The sequence below is a fragment of the Lynx canadensis genome, chromosome B1 (assembly GCF_007474595.2).
Source record: "Lynx canadensis isolate LIC74 chromosome B1, mLynCan4.pri.v2, whole genome shotgun sequence".
Lineage (NCBI taxonomy): Eukaryota > Metazoa > Chordata > Mammalia > Carnivora > Felidae > Lynx > Lynx canadensis.
In genome coordinates this window covers 134,805,802-134,823,008 of record NC_044306.2, presented here as the reverse complement: position 1 = coordinate 134,823,008, position 17,207 = coordinate 134,805,802, and positions in this window count along the sequence as shown.

Sequence of the window (17,207 nt, the reverse complement as noted above, 5' to 3'; positions counted from 1 at the left end):
AAAAATGGAACTTGTGTTCATTCAAGTCCTGCGAGAAGAAGCTGCCAAGACAAGATTAAACATGCAAGGATTTTACTCAGAGAAATGCCTATGTGAAAGCAAATGAGTAGGAAGCTAGGGAGCTTGAGAAAGCCATAACCACCATGCAAGTGTGACTTGAGTGGAGAAGGAAAGGAAGGTTGGGCAGAAGTGTCCTACTCTACAGTATAATCTATGGGAGGTTCAAAAAGTCCACTGGAGAATCCCATGACTCCAGAGTATGGACTTGCCGTGTTATCCCTGCCATGCTCAGTCACTGGCAAAATGCAGCAAAGGATTTCAAGCACAGCAGCTGGGCCCTTTGGTCAGTCACTCTCCCATTTGTTGGAAGTGTGCAGTACACATTCTTATGGCCACTACAGATGCTTCAGCATGGTATTTTCTATTTCCTATAAAAATAGAATTTTAAAATTTAAATACAGATTTTCACTCATTTTTTAAATTTCCATACAGTGAAATTAATTTTTGACAGGCATTTCTATGAGAATTGACAAACGCATACAGTTGTATTGTTACAATCGCTATTCATCAGTTCCTTCACCCTAAAAGTTCCCTTGTGATACAACTTTAAAGTCTCTCTCTCACCCAGACCCAGTTCCTGGCAATCACAGAATTGTTTTCTAGCCTTATAATTTTTCTTTTTCTGTGAAATAAGTGGAACCATATATCATGTGGCCTGTTGAGTGTTAAGGAATACCAGATGAAATCATATTCCTACATGCATCAGTATTCATATTCATTTTTTTTAGATTTCTGAGTGCTATTCCACTGCATAGATAGATGTACCACTGTTTTTTATGCATTCATCAGTGGAGGCTATTTGGGTTGTTTCCAGTTTCTGACAATTATGGATAAAGCCACTGCAAATATTTTCATATATGTTTTTCATTTTCCTAGGTAAATACCTAGAAGTAAAATTGCTGAGTCATCTGATAAGTGTGTGTTTAATGTTACAGGAACAATCAGTTTTCCAAGTGGCTCTACCATGTTTGCACTCCTACCAGCAATATGGGACAGTTCTGGTTGTTCTGTCTTCTTAGAGACACTTAGAATTTGTTTGTTTGTCTTTTATCCATTACAATAAGTGTGTAGTACTCTCTCATCTGGAGTTTAATTTGTATGTCCCTAAGGACTAATGATGTGGAGCACATTCTCGTGTCTTCAGTTGCTATTCATATAACTTTGGTGAAGTGCCTGCTTAAATCTTTTAAGTACTGTGTAGTTTAATCCATGAAAAATAAATCTGGTTTTTAGCCTCAGAATTTCTATGTTCAAATTTTTTCTGAGTTTCAAGTGTACATTTTTACACGTGAATAAAAACAAAACCTTTAAAGGAGATCCTTTCACCTCTCTCCAAAATGTAACTCTAAGCGGGAATACACATTCATATAACTTTCACATTCATATAGTTTGCAAAAAGAAACATTTCAAGGTATTTAACCACCAGTGCAGCACAGACACTGATCAATCAGGGAGCACACCAGCCCTAGACTAACAGCATAGCTGTACCAAGATACATGAACAAATAGTAGCCCTGAGTGACCCAATGCATCAAAATCTTCAAAATATGTATGTTTTTTGAGATGTAAATTCCATATCTAATAATTTATTATAAGGAAATAATCAAGATATATATTTATACACATATACATACCTACATATACATGTACATTCAATATAGTGTTGTGATATAAGAATGTTGAGGGGTGCCTAAGTGGCTCAGTCAGTTAAGCATCCGACTCTTGATTTCAGCTCAGGGCGTGTGATCTCACAGTTTGTGAGAGTGAGCCCCACATCGGGCTGCACGCTGATAGCACAGCACAGGAGCCTGCTTGAGATTCTCTTGCTCTCTGCCCCTCCCCCACATGTATTCCCTTTCTCTCTCTCATTCGCTCTCTCCTTTTCTCTCTCTCAAATTAAACAAATAAGCATTAAAAAAAAAAAAAGAATGCTGAACATAATCTAATAGTATGGCATTGTTGAAATAAAACATAATGTGTCCATATAATGGAGCATCATTTAAAATGGTATGAGTCTACTTATACAAAAAGAAATATTTATGATAAATCGCTATGAGAAAAATCAGATCACAAAAGATATTATTGAATGTTCCTATTTGTTTAAGAATGTATATACATATGACTGTGCATTTGAAAACACACAGAGTTAGCACTGATTATCTCTGAATAAGTGTAATAAATGGTGCTTTCCTGTTTGTATTTCTGATTTTCTATAATGAATATTGCTTTTGTGATGGAGACGGAGGAAGGAATAAAAGCAAAGCATTACAGACAGCTACAAACATCATATTTAATTATTAATAGTGATGGATGAATCATCAAGAAAAAGTTAAAATGTGTTTGGTATATTTATTAAAGAAAGCAGATTCATATTAAATATTAAACTATTCTATTTAGTTGAGTAAGTTTCATTCATTTAGAGAAATCTTCATTCCTCAACAATGCCAGATAAAGGAGATGGGGTGCATTTGTGTGTGCATATTTGCATGTACACACCATGAATGTGTACGTGCCTGTCTATGTGTTTTACAAAGTAAACCTGGGACTCCCTAGGCTTGTTCACTTAGTCAGAGAGAATATCTGACCTAGATAAGGTCATGTTCTGATTCATCCTAAAGCCTCCACAAGAATTGCTAAAATATCCTTATTATTTTGCTACAGGCCTTGAGTTCACAAAGGAACTCATGCTTTGACAGTTTCTTCCCTTGGTTTGAGTCAAAAGACCTACTTTTTTTACATTACAGTTACAGAAACCTTTTAGCCACAAAGCACGTGTCCCAAAAACATGCTATTTCGCAAAAGAATTTTCAGGCTTCTAACTGTAGCTTTCCTAGTTCATATGGTTGTATGGATTTCTTTTCACTGAAAGCTACAAAGGTAATGCCCAGAGGACTTTACCTTCTTTATCTTTTTTTAATAATCCCAGACCTACTGACTACTAGAGCACAGAACGAGCATTTTCCTAAACAGAGGGTACTTTCCAAGTCATTCAAAAGCACTGTACTTTCCAAAGCAATCTTAAGCAAGGTAACAGCAATCTGATATAACATAAAGACTCTAATAATTTAGAAAACATGGACTAAGGTGTCAATCAGATCAGAGGCATCACCCAAACTAGAGGACAAGGAAAATCAGAAGAGAAGACAAACAGCACTCAAGGAACATTCTGGTTCCCTGTATCGTACCCATTGAAGGCTCTTCTGGAGCTTTCTGGTATTTTATTAATGAATAGAAACGGTTGTAAATTCCACCAGGAGCTTGAAAAAAATGTATTTCTAGGGACACAAAAGGAGGTCTCTTTGTGAGTTATTAAAATATGGAGACAAAAATCAAACACGCTCAACAAAAATTGTCACATTCCCTGGGAAATGCTAATGGAAACCAAATCAGACTCTGACTCTTCCAGAGTAAAACTAATGCTTTGGTTTTCCATTTTATCCTTGATCAGTTAATCACTAAAAGAAGAAGCATTAGTGGCATTTTTCAAATAAAATGACAACTAGAATAGGAGTGCTAGCAGATATATTTGTTCTAATTTGAGTTGACTATAGTAGAACTCGTTGCAATAATAACCCGCATAATGTTATTTTTAAGTTCATCCAAATTCTTAAAATATTTCTATCTTTTTTCATATTAACTTTTCTTTAACTTTCTATTATAAAAGTTTTTAATGTATTAGAAATACAGATAAGCTGGGGCGCCTGGGTGGCTCAGTCAATAAGCATCTGACTTCAGCTCAGGTCATGATCTCACGGTTCATGAGTTCAAGTCCCACATCAGGTGAGCATGAGCCCCGTTTCTCCCTCTCTCTTTCTCTCTCTCTCTTTCTCTCTGCCTCTTTCTGTCTCTCTCCCTCTGCCTCTCCTGGGATTCTCTCTCTCTCTCTCTGTCCTTCCCTCACTTGCACCCTCAAGAAAGAAAGAAAAGAAAGAAAGAAAGAAAGAAAGAAAGAAAGAAAGAAAGAAAGAAACAAGCTAATTTAAAGCTCAAAACAACTACCGGATAAGTATCATTGCTGTCTCTATGTCAAAGCAAGGAAAATTAAAACACTTGGAGATTAATTAGCTTTCTTAAAGGTACACATAATTAAGTATTAATATTTTGCTATATTTGCTTTGAATCTTTTGTTCTTTTTGGAAATAAAATATTACACACAGATGAAGTCTCTGTTTTATCCCTCACTGATTCAATTACTCCTTACATCTCCAGAAGGAGTCACTACCCTAAAGAAGATATGTACCTTTCTATTATAATATTTTATTTTTATTACACATATATATATCCATAAACAACATGTAGAATTATTTTCTGCATATTATTCTACATCTTTTTTTATCTATGTTTTTATGATACTGCCACTGTAAATCATATAAATCAATGCATTCATTTAACTTCATTATAGTGTTCCATTATATTAATATACCACAATTTAATTATTCCTTTTCCTAATGACAGATATTTAGGATGTTTCAAACTTTTTCAATATTGAAACAATGCCACTGAACAGACATCCGGTTTCTAGGCAGGCATGTAAGGAGCTTGGAAATTGGCAGTCCATTCTAACTACAAGTAAAAAACTGAAAATCAACAACTCTTCTTAGAATCATCAAAGAAGTGAGGTCATAGGGCAAACTGCTGGTCCCCAAATTGGAGAGATGAATACAAAGAATCACAATTTACCAAAGCAGAAATACACAAGCAGAAACCCCCACTAGGAATCAATGCCAGGGTAGAAAAACCTGTACTGTAATTGAATTTCTGGAGAAATAGTGTGGACAAGTCCAAGAGTTAAAACTCCAGGGAGAGCCATTTTAGGGAACCCCACACTTTTATACACTTTAGCTTTAAGACCTTTACCAAGTTCTCACTGTGAATACTGGAAGAAAACCCTCTTGTGCTTCTGGCAGGAGGAGGAGTAAAGTAACCATTTTGAAATTACCAGAGCATTTTGTTCTTTTTAACAAATGTACCCTCAGAAGAAATTATTTTACCAGACTTTGAACTACTGGGGTTTTATCATAGTCTAATATCCTTGGGCAAAGGGACTATAGCCACTCAACCCCAACTCCAGTTCCTCTAGTCATCCTACCCCACCTAAGGCAGGAGGAAAAGCTGAGATGCACTTGTGAAGTTGACAGACCAGGGGTGCAGTTTCACTAAATGACTGAGACCTAATCATAGGATTATAGGAAACTTCCCCTCCCCCACACCTTACTACCCTACTGCTAAAGGTCTATTTACAAGAGTTCTGTTTAACCAGTATATCATGTTCAGCTTTTTAAAAGGTAACAAACACAATTTGAAGGGAATGAACAAGCATCAGAACCAGATTCAGATATGGCAGGAATGTTGGAATTATTAGACTATGGATTTATGATGAATATGCTAAGAGCTAAGAATAAACAAAATGCAAGAATAGATGGGTAATATAAGCAGAGAGATAGAAATTCTAAGAAAGTATCAAGTATCACACAATGACTCTAGCTATCATCTTATTTGAAAAATGCCACTAATGCTTCTCCTTTTAGTGGTTAACTGACCAAGGATAAAACGGAAAAACAACCCATTAGTTTTATTTTTTCTGGAGGAGTCAGAGACTAAATAGGTTTCCATTAGCATTTCCCAAGGTATGTGATAATTTTTGTTGAGTTTGTTTAATTTTTGTCTCCGTACTCTAATAACTCACAAGGAGACTTCCTTTTGTGTCTCTTGATTGAAATAAAAGTTACTTTACTTTGAAAAGTATCCAAAATGAAATGCTACAAATCAAAAACACTTTAAGAAATGAAGAATGCCTTTGATGGTCTCATTAGTAGAATACACATAGCTGAGGGAAAATTTTCTGAGCTTGAGGATATGTCAATAGAAACTGAAAAGCAGGGCATGAAAACAGACACTCAGATCAATGGAAGAGAATAGAGCACCCAGAAATGGACCAAATGTATGGCCAACAAATCTTTGACAAAACAGGAAAGAATATCAAATGGAATAAAGACAGTCTCTTCAGCAAATGGTGTTGAGAAAATTGGACAGCGACATGCAGAAAAATGAACCTGGACCACTTCCTTACACCATACACAAAAATAAACTCAAAATGGATGAAAGACCTAAATGTATGACAGGAAGTCATCAAAATCCTAAAGGAGAAAGCAAGCAAAAACCTGTTTGAGCTCAGCCACAGAAACTTCTTACTCAACTCGTCTCCAGAGGCAAGGGAAACAAAAGTAAATATGAACTATTGGGACCTCATCAAAATAAAAATCTTCTGCACAGTGAAGGAAATGATCAGCGAAACTGAAAGGCAACCCATGGAATGAGAGAAGATATTTGCAAACGATGTATCAGATAAACAGTTAGTATCCAAGATCTATAGAGAACTTATCAAACCCAAAACTCAAAAAACAAATAATCCAGTGAAGAAATGGGAACAAGACATGAATAGACACTTCTCCAAAGAAGTCATCCAGATGGCCAACCGACACATGAAAAAATGCTCAACATCACTCATCATCAGGGAAATACAAATCAAAACCACAATGAGATACCACCTTACACCTGTAAGAATGGCTAACACTAACAACTCAGGCAACGACAGATGTTGGTGAGGATGCAGAGAAAGAGGATCTTTTTTGCACTGTTGGCAGAAATGCAAACTGGTACAGCCACTCTGGAAAACAGTCTGGAGGTTCCCCCAAAAACTAAAAATAGAACTACCCCACGACCCAGTAATTGCACTACTAGGTATTCATCCAAAGGATACAGAATGCTGATTCAAAGGGGCACGTGCACCCCAATGTTTATAGCAGCACTATCAACAATAGCCAAAGTATGGAAAGAGCCCAAATGCCCATCGATGGATGAATGGATAAAGAAGATGTGGTATCGATACACAATGGAGTATTACTCGGCAATCAAAAAGAATGAAATCTTGCCATTTGCAGTTACATGGATGAACTTGAGGGTATCATGCTAAGCGAAATTAGTCAGTCAGAGAAAGTATATATCATATGACTTCACTCATATGAGGACTTTAAGACACAAAACAGATGAACAGAAGGGAAGGGAAGCAAAAATAATATAAAAACAGGGAGGGGGACAGAACATAAGAGGCTCATACACAGAGAACAAACAGAGTTGACGGAGGGGTTGTGGCAGGGAGGATGGGCTAAATGGGTAAGGGGCGTTAAGGAATCTACTCCTGAAATCATTGTTGCACCATATGCTAACTAACTTGGATGTAAATTTAAAAATAAATAATTGTTATTAATAAAAAATGAAACTGAAAAGTAAAGATTAAAAGACTTAAAAAAAAACAGAGTAGAACATTTAAGAACTGGGGACAACTACAAAATGTACAACATGCATATAATGGGAATACCAGAAGGAGAACAAAGACAGAAAGGAACAAAAGAAATATTAGAAGCAATGATGATTGAGAATTTCCCCAAATTAATGTCTGACACCCAATGATAGCTCCAGGAAGCTCAGAGAATAGTGGCCAAGATAAATGCCAAAAAATAAACAAACAAACAAAATTCATACCTAAGTATATCATATTCAAAACAGATAATTAAAGATAAAAAAATCTTGTTATCTGTCCATTATATTTCAATTTAAAAATAAAATAAAATCTTAAAAGAAGCCAGCAGATAAAACACTTTGCCTATGGAGAGGAACACAGCTAAGAATTACATCTGACTTCTCTTCAGAAACCATGCAAGCAAAAAGAGAGTGCAGTGAAGTATTTCAAGTGTTAAGAGGGAAAACCACCAAAATAGAATTCTGTGTCCTGTGAAATTATTTTCAAAAGTGAAGGAGAAATACTTTCTGACAAAAATAAAAAATGAGGAAATATGTTGCTAGTAGATCTGATTTGCAAGAAACGTTAAAAGAAGTTCTTCGGAGAGAAGGAAAATGATATAGGTTAGCCACAGATCTATAGAAAGAAAGGAAGAATAGTGGAGAAGGAATAAATGAACATAAATAAAAGTTTTGTTTTTCTTAATCTTGGTGAACCTAACAGACAACAGTTTGTTCAAAATAATATCAACAATATTTTCAATGGTTATTGTTTCTGTATAAGTGAAATGATGACAGCAATGATACAAGGGATGGGAGGGAGGAATTAGGAATACTTGATATATTAGAGTTCTTCAGAGAAACAGAACCAATAGAAGATACACACAGACACAAAAACAGACACACACATACACACACAACACACACACACAATGAGGGATTGGCTCACACAATTATGGAGGTTATGAAATCTTAGGATCTGTCATGTGCAAGCTGAAGATCCAGGAAAGTCTATGGTGTAATTCAGTCTGAGCTCTTAAGGCCTGGGAGCTAGTGTAGCCAATTGTGTAAATCCCAACTGAGGATAGTAAAAGATGAGATGAGCTATCTTAGCTCAATCACTGAGGCAGGGGGAAAATGGGTAAATTCCTCCTTCCTTCAACTTTTGTTCTATTCAGGCCAACAGATTGGATGAGGCCCACTCATATTGGGGATGGCAATTACTTTATTGAGTCCACCAACTCAAATGTTAATCATATCTAGAAACACACCCTCACAGACACACACCCAGCAAAAAGTGTTTAATCTGGGCCCCCTTTGGCCAGTCAAGTTGACATAAAATTCACTATCAGACTTGGTTAATGCAGTGCTTGCAGTGCTTGCAGTACCTGCAAAGTGGTACAGTGTTACTTGAAAGTGTACTTGAATTTGTTGTAAATGTATACAGCAAATGCTGGCACAAGCCACTAAAAATAGTAAAAGCATGGTAGGAAAGCCAATTTCATAGATGCCATGGGTATCAATTGCCACATTCTTCAGAAATCCTAAGATAAAATATTTGAGAATTATATTACCTGATACATCCAATAATTTTTTTATTAAAAAAAAAATTCCAGGAGCACCTGGGTGGCTCAGTTGGTTAAGCATCCAACTTTGGCTCAGGTCATGATCTCATGGCTCATGAATTTGAACTCCAAAAGAACAAAAAAAAAACTGTAGGGTGAGATCTGTTCTTCCCTGCAGAGCCAAAGAAAACCCGCCAAACTAGCAGGAAAAGCAACAGTGGGTAGAAACGTAAGGATGGGAGGCACCTGGATGGCTTAGTCAGTTAAGCATCCGACTCTTGGTTTCAGCTCAGGTCATCATCTCAAGGCTTGTGAGATTGAGCCCCACATTGGGCTCTGTGCTGACAGTGTGAAGTCTACTTGGGATTCTGTCTCTCCCTCTCTCTCTAACCCTCCTGCTTTCACGCTCACATGCTCTCTCTCTCAAAATAAACTTAAAAAAAGGCACTTTCATGATGAAACTTAAAAAAAAAAAAGGAAAAAATAAATTTAAGGATGACTTATAGAGCAGCTGGACCAGTCATGACCTTCTCCTGAGAACTGCTCCCTAAAATGAGGAGAATCCGCTGGGGAGGGGAGCACATTAGGAGGTCAGGGCTGAAGGGAGAAGATGAAACAAATGACAAGCAGAAAGATCCTCTGTCAGATCCTCTGTCCCCCTCTCTCTCTGCCCTTTCCCCACTCACACATGCTCGCTCTCACTCTCTCTCTCTCTTTCTTAAAAATAAATTAACATTAAAAAAAAGATTTAAAAAAAATTCCACTGTGAATATGTCTCCCTGAGCACATGTGGATTGGAACTGTTCAGTTACAGGACCTTCAAGGGCATCTTACACTCTGCTAGGCATTACCACATTATCCCCAAAGTAGTTGTGCCAATCTGCATTCCACCAGCAGTTCCTGCTATTGTTATCCCTCCCCGTTGATACTTCTTACCATAAAACTTTTTAAATATTGGAGTGTGAAATGATGTAACTCATTCTAATTTGCCTTCCCATAATCATCTTTTCATGTGTTCATTAGCCTAAACTTCCTCTTCTATGATTTACCTGTGCATATCTTTGCTCATTTTTCTATCAGTTTGTTTGCCTTTTTCCTTACTGATGTGTAAGAGACCTTTTCATGCCCTAGTAATAAGTCTTTGTTGGTTCTATATGTTATAAATAAATATCTTTTCTCAGTTTTTGGAACTCATCTTTTCACTTATTTATGGTGCATGTTAAATTTTTATAACATGAACTCCTTACAAATGGAAGTATGATACTTGCAAAAACACGCTGTATAAACCAGGCCTCTGAATTACTCTTCCCTGTGTTTACAGCTTTTGTTTTTGTTAATTTATTTTTCTTTAATAAAGAGCATATGTGCATAGCACAAAATTCAAAATACACAAGATGATAAACATAAATAAATCTTCCTTCTTCTGTTGCCCAAGACATTCAGTTTCTCTCCCCCGATGCAAACACTAGTATTAATTTTTTTGTGTGTATTTGTGAAAATAGATCATATATTTATAAACATTTATCAATATATTATTTTTTCTACAAAAAATTATACACTACATCTTTCTATTCCTTACAGTTTTCTCATAAAATATGTATCTTAGAATTATTTCTAGACAATCTAGATCATCAGTACAATATGTAGAGTGGCTTCCTTCTTTTTTTCACCTTCCTAGAATTTCACATGTATGGGAAAAACTATAGCTTAGTAAGAATATGTACACTCTAAAACTTAAGTCCAAGCCCCCCTATTTATCAGGAGTAAGTTAGTTGTCCTTTCTGTGCCTCAGTTTTCCCTTTTGTAAAAAGAAGATAATAATGGTTCCTTCCTCCTATATTTGTTGTGAGACTTAAATTATATATGTAAGTGCTTACTACAGTACTTGGCATACAATAAACATTTCAAAAAAGCTCTTGTTATTCTCACAAACCATAGTGTATTTAACCAAGACTCTATTAAACAGCGTTTGAGTTACTTCCAAATGTTTCTATTATAAACAGTACTGTCATGAATATCTTTTACATATTCATTATGCTCATGTATAAGTAGGATCAATACATAGAAAATATATATATGCCACATGAATTTCTTATATTGCTAGATATTGCTAGGTTACCCTCCAGACAGTTTTTATCAATTTACACTCTCACCTGTAATGTAGGAGGTAAGTTTCCCTATGTCTTGCTAACCATGTACTATCAAACTTTTCTTTACCAACTTAAAATAGTGAAAACAGTGGCATATTGGGGCACCTGAGTGACTCATTTGGTTAAGCAACTGACTCCTGATTTAGGCTCAGGTCATGATCTCACAATTCATGAGATCAAGCCCTGCCTCAGGCTCTGTGCTGACGTCTAGGAGCCTGCTTGGGATTCTCTCTCTCTCTCTCTCTCTCTCTCTCTGCACCCCTCCTTTGCTTGCACTCTCTATCAAAAAAAAAAATAAACTTTTTAAAAAAGTGGTATATTATTACGGTTTTATATCTGTCTTTCTCTTACCATGAGTGAAGTGTTTTCATCTGCTTGAGTCATTTTCATTTCCTTCTTTTGTGAGGTTTTCTATATTTAAAAATTAAGTACTTTTGGGACACCTGGGTGGCCCAGTAGGTCAAGCATCCAACTTTGGCCCAGGTCATGATCTCACGGTTCATGGGTTCAAGCCCGGCATCAGGCTCTGTGCTGGCAGCCATGAGCCTGGAGCCTGCTTCAGATTGTGTCTCTCTCTCTCTGCCCCTCCCCCACTCATGCTCTGTCTCTCTCTCTCTCTCTCTCTCTTAAAAATAAATAAACATTAAACATTTTTTAATTACTTTTGTATATGATTCCAGTTTTATTCTTTTTCTATGTTTATGATGCTTTCAGTTTTTTTATTTTCATAAAGTTGAATTAAATAATTTTAATGGATTTCAGAGGGTTTATGTCATTTATAGAAAGAACTTCCAAATGGTTATGAAACCATCCCCAATATTCCTCTGGTACTACTATGGTTTAATATTTTAATATTTATGCCTTCAACCCATCTGGTTTTATTTTGGAAGAGATAGGGGTCATCCTTTAGGCTTTCTTTGAAGAAACCATCCAATTTATTGGATAATTGACAATTTATTGAACAAAGCATCTTTTCACCATGATTTGAAATACCACTTTTATATTAAAATCCCCTATACATTCAACTCTATTACATAATTTTCTATTCCTTCTATTAATATACCAGTGCCACACTTTTAATTAATGTAGCTTTACTGTAGCATATACATATTAATATATCGTCAGCAAATCTTTCCTAAATATCTCTCTCTCTCTCCCTCCCTCCCTCCTTTCTTCTCTTTCTCTCTCCCTTTCTCTGTCTTGTTAGAATCTTCCAGACTATAGTTCCTTGATCATTTTTCCATATGAAATTTAGAGTCAACTTGTCTCTTTAAAATGAAAATGCCCTACTGGTACTTTAGCTTAAATTAATTGATTAATTTAGGAAGAAATGTCAGCTTTATAATATCATTTTCCTATTTAAGAGAATGGTATGCCTTAACATCTGTCCAAGTTTTCTTTTTGTTCTTTAGTGATATTTTTATTAATTTTTAAATTAATTTTATTACTTTCATTCCTAGTATTTCATATTTTATCACTATTATAAACGGGAGTTTTCTTCTATTACATCTTATACCTGGTTGTTGTTAGTCTCTTGTTCTTGGAGGCTCATTTTCTTATCTCCAGATCTAATACTCTGAACATTTTCTATCCCCATAATCCATCAAAATTTTCTGGAGCTCTGACCAACAGTTACTAACCAAAAGATAAAACAAATGTCATCATGGTCGTGAAGTTAACATAAACATATGCATCCTATTTACTTTAGGGACTTAGGATAGAAATTCAAGCTAAATAAGAAAAATAGTCACAGATCAATGGAACAGAAGAGAGAGCTGAGAAACAAATCCATGTTTATATGATCAATTAATCTATGACAAAGGAGGCAAGAATATACAATAAGAAAAAGACAGTCTCTTTAACAAATGGTGTTGAGAAAACTGGACAGCTACATGCAAAAGAATGAAACTGGACCACTTTCTTACTCCATACACAAAAATAAACTCGAAATGGATTAAAGACCTAAACGTGAGTCCTGAAACCATAAAATTCCTAGAAGAAAATATAGGCAGTAATTTCTTTGACATCAGCTATAGAAAAAATTTTCTAGGCATGCCTCCTAAGGCAAAGGAAACAAAAGTAAAATTAAACTATTGGGACTACACCAAAATGAAAAGCTTTTGCACAGTAAAGAAAACCATCAAAGAAACAAAAGGACAATCTACTGAATGGGAGAAGATATTTGCAAATGATATATCTGATAAGAGGTTAGAATCCAAAATATATAAAGAATTTATACAACTCGATATCAAAAAAATAAATAATCCAATTAAAAATGGGCAGAGAACCTGAATACACCTTTCTCCAAAGAAGACAACAGGCACACGAAAAGATGCTCAACATCACTAGTCATCAGGGAAATGCAAATCAAAACCACAATAAGATATTATTTCACACCTGTCAGAAAGGCTAAAATCAACACAAGAAACAAGTGTTGACAAGGATGTGGAGAAAAAGGAACCTTCATGCAATGTTTGTGGGAATTCAAGTTGGTACAACCACCATGGAAAACAGTATGGAGGTTCCTCAAAAAATTAAAAATAGAATGTCTATATGATCCAGTAAGTCTACAAATAGGTATTTACCCAAAGAAAATAAAAACACTAATTCAAAAAGATATAGACACCCATATGTGTATTGCAGCATTATTTACTAGTTAAAAAATGGAAGATCTGAGTGTCCATTGATAGATAAATGGATAAAGAAGATGCAGTATATAAATCTTAATTAAAGACCACCAGTGGTTTCATTGACTCATATTTCCCATTATATTTCTTTAATTATATCTCAATTTACCATTTTATAAAATGAAATAAAAAAACTAGAAAACTTTAATATGACATATAATCTAATTAAATAGTTTTGGGTATACTAAGTACAGTGGACTGTCCCCACTATGACCGTCAATGAGTCATGCATGCCTTTACATAATCCCTTCAATGCAAAAGAAACTATGGCTTGCTTCTTAGTCAACAGAATATGGTAAAGATAGTAAGATAATCACTCCCTTGATTACGTTATATTATATGGCAAAGTGATGGCATAGTCACTCCTATGCAGTTACATTATGTAAGACTTCGTTTTTCAGACTGGAGAAAGAGATACTTCTGTTGATCTTGAGTCAGTATGCTGCCATACTGTAAAAGGGCCATGAGTCAGGATTATAAAAGGACTCTAGGAATTACCTGGTTAATTGCCAGCAAAAAAATGGAACCTCAGCCTACAACCTCGTGGATCTGAATTCTGTGAACAATCACAGGAGCTTGAAAGTTGACCCAGAAAGAAATGCAACCCAGCTGGCCCTTTGATTGCAATCTTGTAAAACCCTGAGAAAGGACCTAACTAGAGTATTCTTGAACTCCTCATCCAGGGAAACTGTGAGATAAATAAATGTGTGTTGTTTTAAGCCTCTAAATTTGTAGTAATTTGTTACAGCAACAATAAAAATCTAATACACTACACAAATCCTGTCCCTGAATGCTACAACTATAAACAGTAAATAGCTCATAGTTTAGTAAATTTATGGTGGCACTTAGTCTTGAATGAAATATCAGTATAACATAGTTTCATTCTCTCTCTAAATTTACGGTACTGTGAATAGGGAATTCCAGAATATCCTTTAGATACTTCAAAGCTCAAAACTTTAACATAACTCTTTCATACCACTTACTTCAAAACTTAAGCTAAATATTATTCATCAGCATTCAGAATTTATCTAAGTTGAAATATTTTCTAAGTGCAAGAGTCTATTTGAAAAATAAAAATATGGGGCGCCTGGGTGGCACAGTCGGTTAAGCGTCCGACTTCAGCCAGGTCACGATCTCACGGTCTGTGAGTTCGAGCCCCGCGTCAGGCTCTGGGCTGATGGCTCGGAGCCTGGAGCCTGTTTCCGATTCTGTGTCTCCCTCTCTCTCTGCCCCTCCCCCGTTCATGCTCTGTCTCTGTCTGTCCCAAAAATAAATAAAAACGTTGAAAAAAAAATTAAAAAAAAAAAAGAAAAACAAAAATATTATTTTAATTTTAACTGAAAAATTGGCAGGGAGGGGAACCCAGAGTCTTATTTTTGAGTAATTGAAATGCCTCATTGATCTCTGCTTCTGCCTCTTCAGATACCACTGGAGTGTAAAATACAGTGCTTTTCTTTTTTTATGGTCAGAAACAAAATCACAATAGCCTATCTATAGTTATATCTATGGCAAAGCCAGTTTTCAAGAATTTCACACAATATAGCTATATGAACACCCAGCACATGGGTTCAACTTTGACATTCAATGTCTCGGTTTTAAGGCAAATTATTCCATCTCTTTCATACAGAATATTAAGATGTTGGCTTACAAAATAATATGCTGTCTGATCAAACCCTTTTAATGCCTGCAGTCCTAGAACTCAAAAATATTCTTTCTAGTAAAAGTTATTTTCTTTTTCTTCTCCCACACATTGTAAGAGTCTATGAAATTAGCGTATGACATGCTATTGAATGTAAATCCTAGTGTATAATTTACCCTCAGTCACTCAGAGAAAAGAATCACATCCAAAGTCACATTTTAGAGAGACCCTGTAGGTTGTAGATAAGAGTTTTCTAAAGAGGATGGGAATTTACACTACAGACTTATAAAAGCTTGTCCCCACACAGGATCAGAGAGAAGCATAGACCAAAAATGAGGGAAGCAAGACCGTTTATTTGTAGAGTTGTATTCATCATTTAGTTTTAAGTTGTCTTGTTCTACACTGTTAATACTAAACCTTCTGGAAACCTGGTACACAACAACCTTATATTAGCCATACTGCTATAATTTATTAAATATAACAAAATACATATTCTAAGGATGAGGAAGTGAAAAAAGGAGACCTTCACCAAACCATCTTGCCTTAGACCAACATAGTAATAGCATGAATAATAACAGCCAATGTTTATATGATACACTATGTGCAAAGCAAAGCACTTATCTATAGGTAGTGAGTCAAATGCCTTAAGTTGGCTTCCTCTGAAGCAGACACTGGGGAAATGAATTGTGTGAAAGTATTTAATAAAAGAGTTTTTAGGAGACATAAGAGTGGTGAAATGGGACCAGGAAGTGAAGGAGGCCAAGCAAAGATGTGAGCCATGTTGGAGGGAGAATGACCAAAGCTCATGGGACCTCTGGTGTAAAACATATCTCAGAGTTCATTAATATCACCCATGTGTGACTTACGGCTAGGGGACAAGGAAGATGAAGGATTATACTCAAAAAGTGTTAGTCATTGATTAAAATCTGGGGGAAGAGGGGAACAAGGAACAAAAAACTACTGAGTGCTTTTGGGTCTTGAGTAATACAAATAATGCAGGTTCTGACAGGCAAGTGCAGTTGACAACAAACACACCAGGTGCTGGCTCGGAAGGGACAGCTCATCTGGAACATGCATGCACAAAAAATGGAAAAGAAATCTGAGGATACTGGACAACCCACTTGCTACATAACTCCCACAACCCAGTGAAGTAGCTATTGGTTTTATATCTATTTTACAGCTGAAGAGACTGAAATACAGAAAGATTGAGATGTCCAAGATCCTACGGCTGACAAGTGTCAAGCCAGGATTTGAAACTAGGCCATCTGGCTTCAGAGTCTGCATATTTATCCATTGTGTTATTAAATCAAGTGCTAGAGCAGAGCATGCAGTGGCCCAAGGCAGAACCAGAACCACGCATAGGAACTAAACAAGAGAGAACAGCCTAGAACCAGAAATGACTAGCGTGCAGCCCCAGTGTACCCAAGCAAAGTGATCCTTGTTTGGGGAAGGTGGGTAATTAGATCTTCTATTAAGTGATTAGAGCACATCCAGGCATCAGACACTTGGGCTACATACACATAATCATTCATTTTTGCTCTAAGCTTGCAAGGGAGAGGAATTATTCCAAACAGGGAAGTAGCTGTAGGGAGAGGGCAAGAACAAAAGAAAAATTTCTCTCCCTTTTCTCTTTCCCTAATTTTCACTTCCTCCTTTCCTTCTGCAAACACACACACACACACACACACACACACACACACACACACAGAGGGAAATCTGAAAGCTTCTTTCAGTTTGCTTCTGATATTTATTGAAAATAATTAGAGAAAGTTGGCAAAGACATTAAACTCAACACACCATAGTGAAGA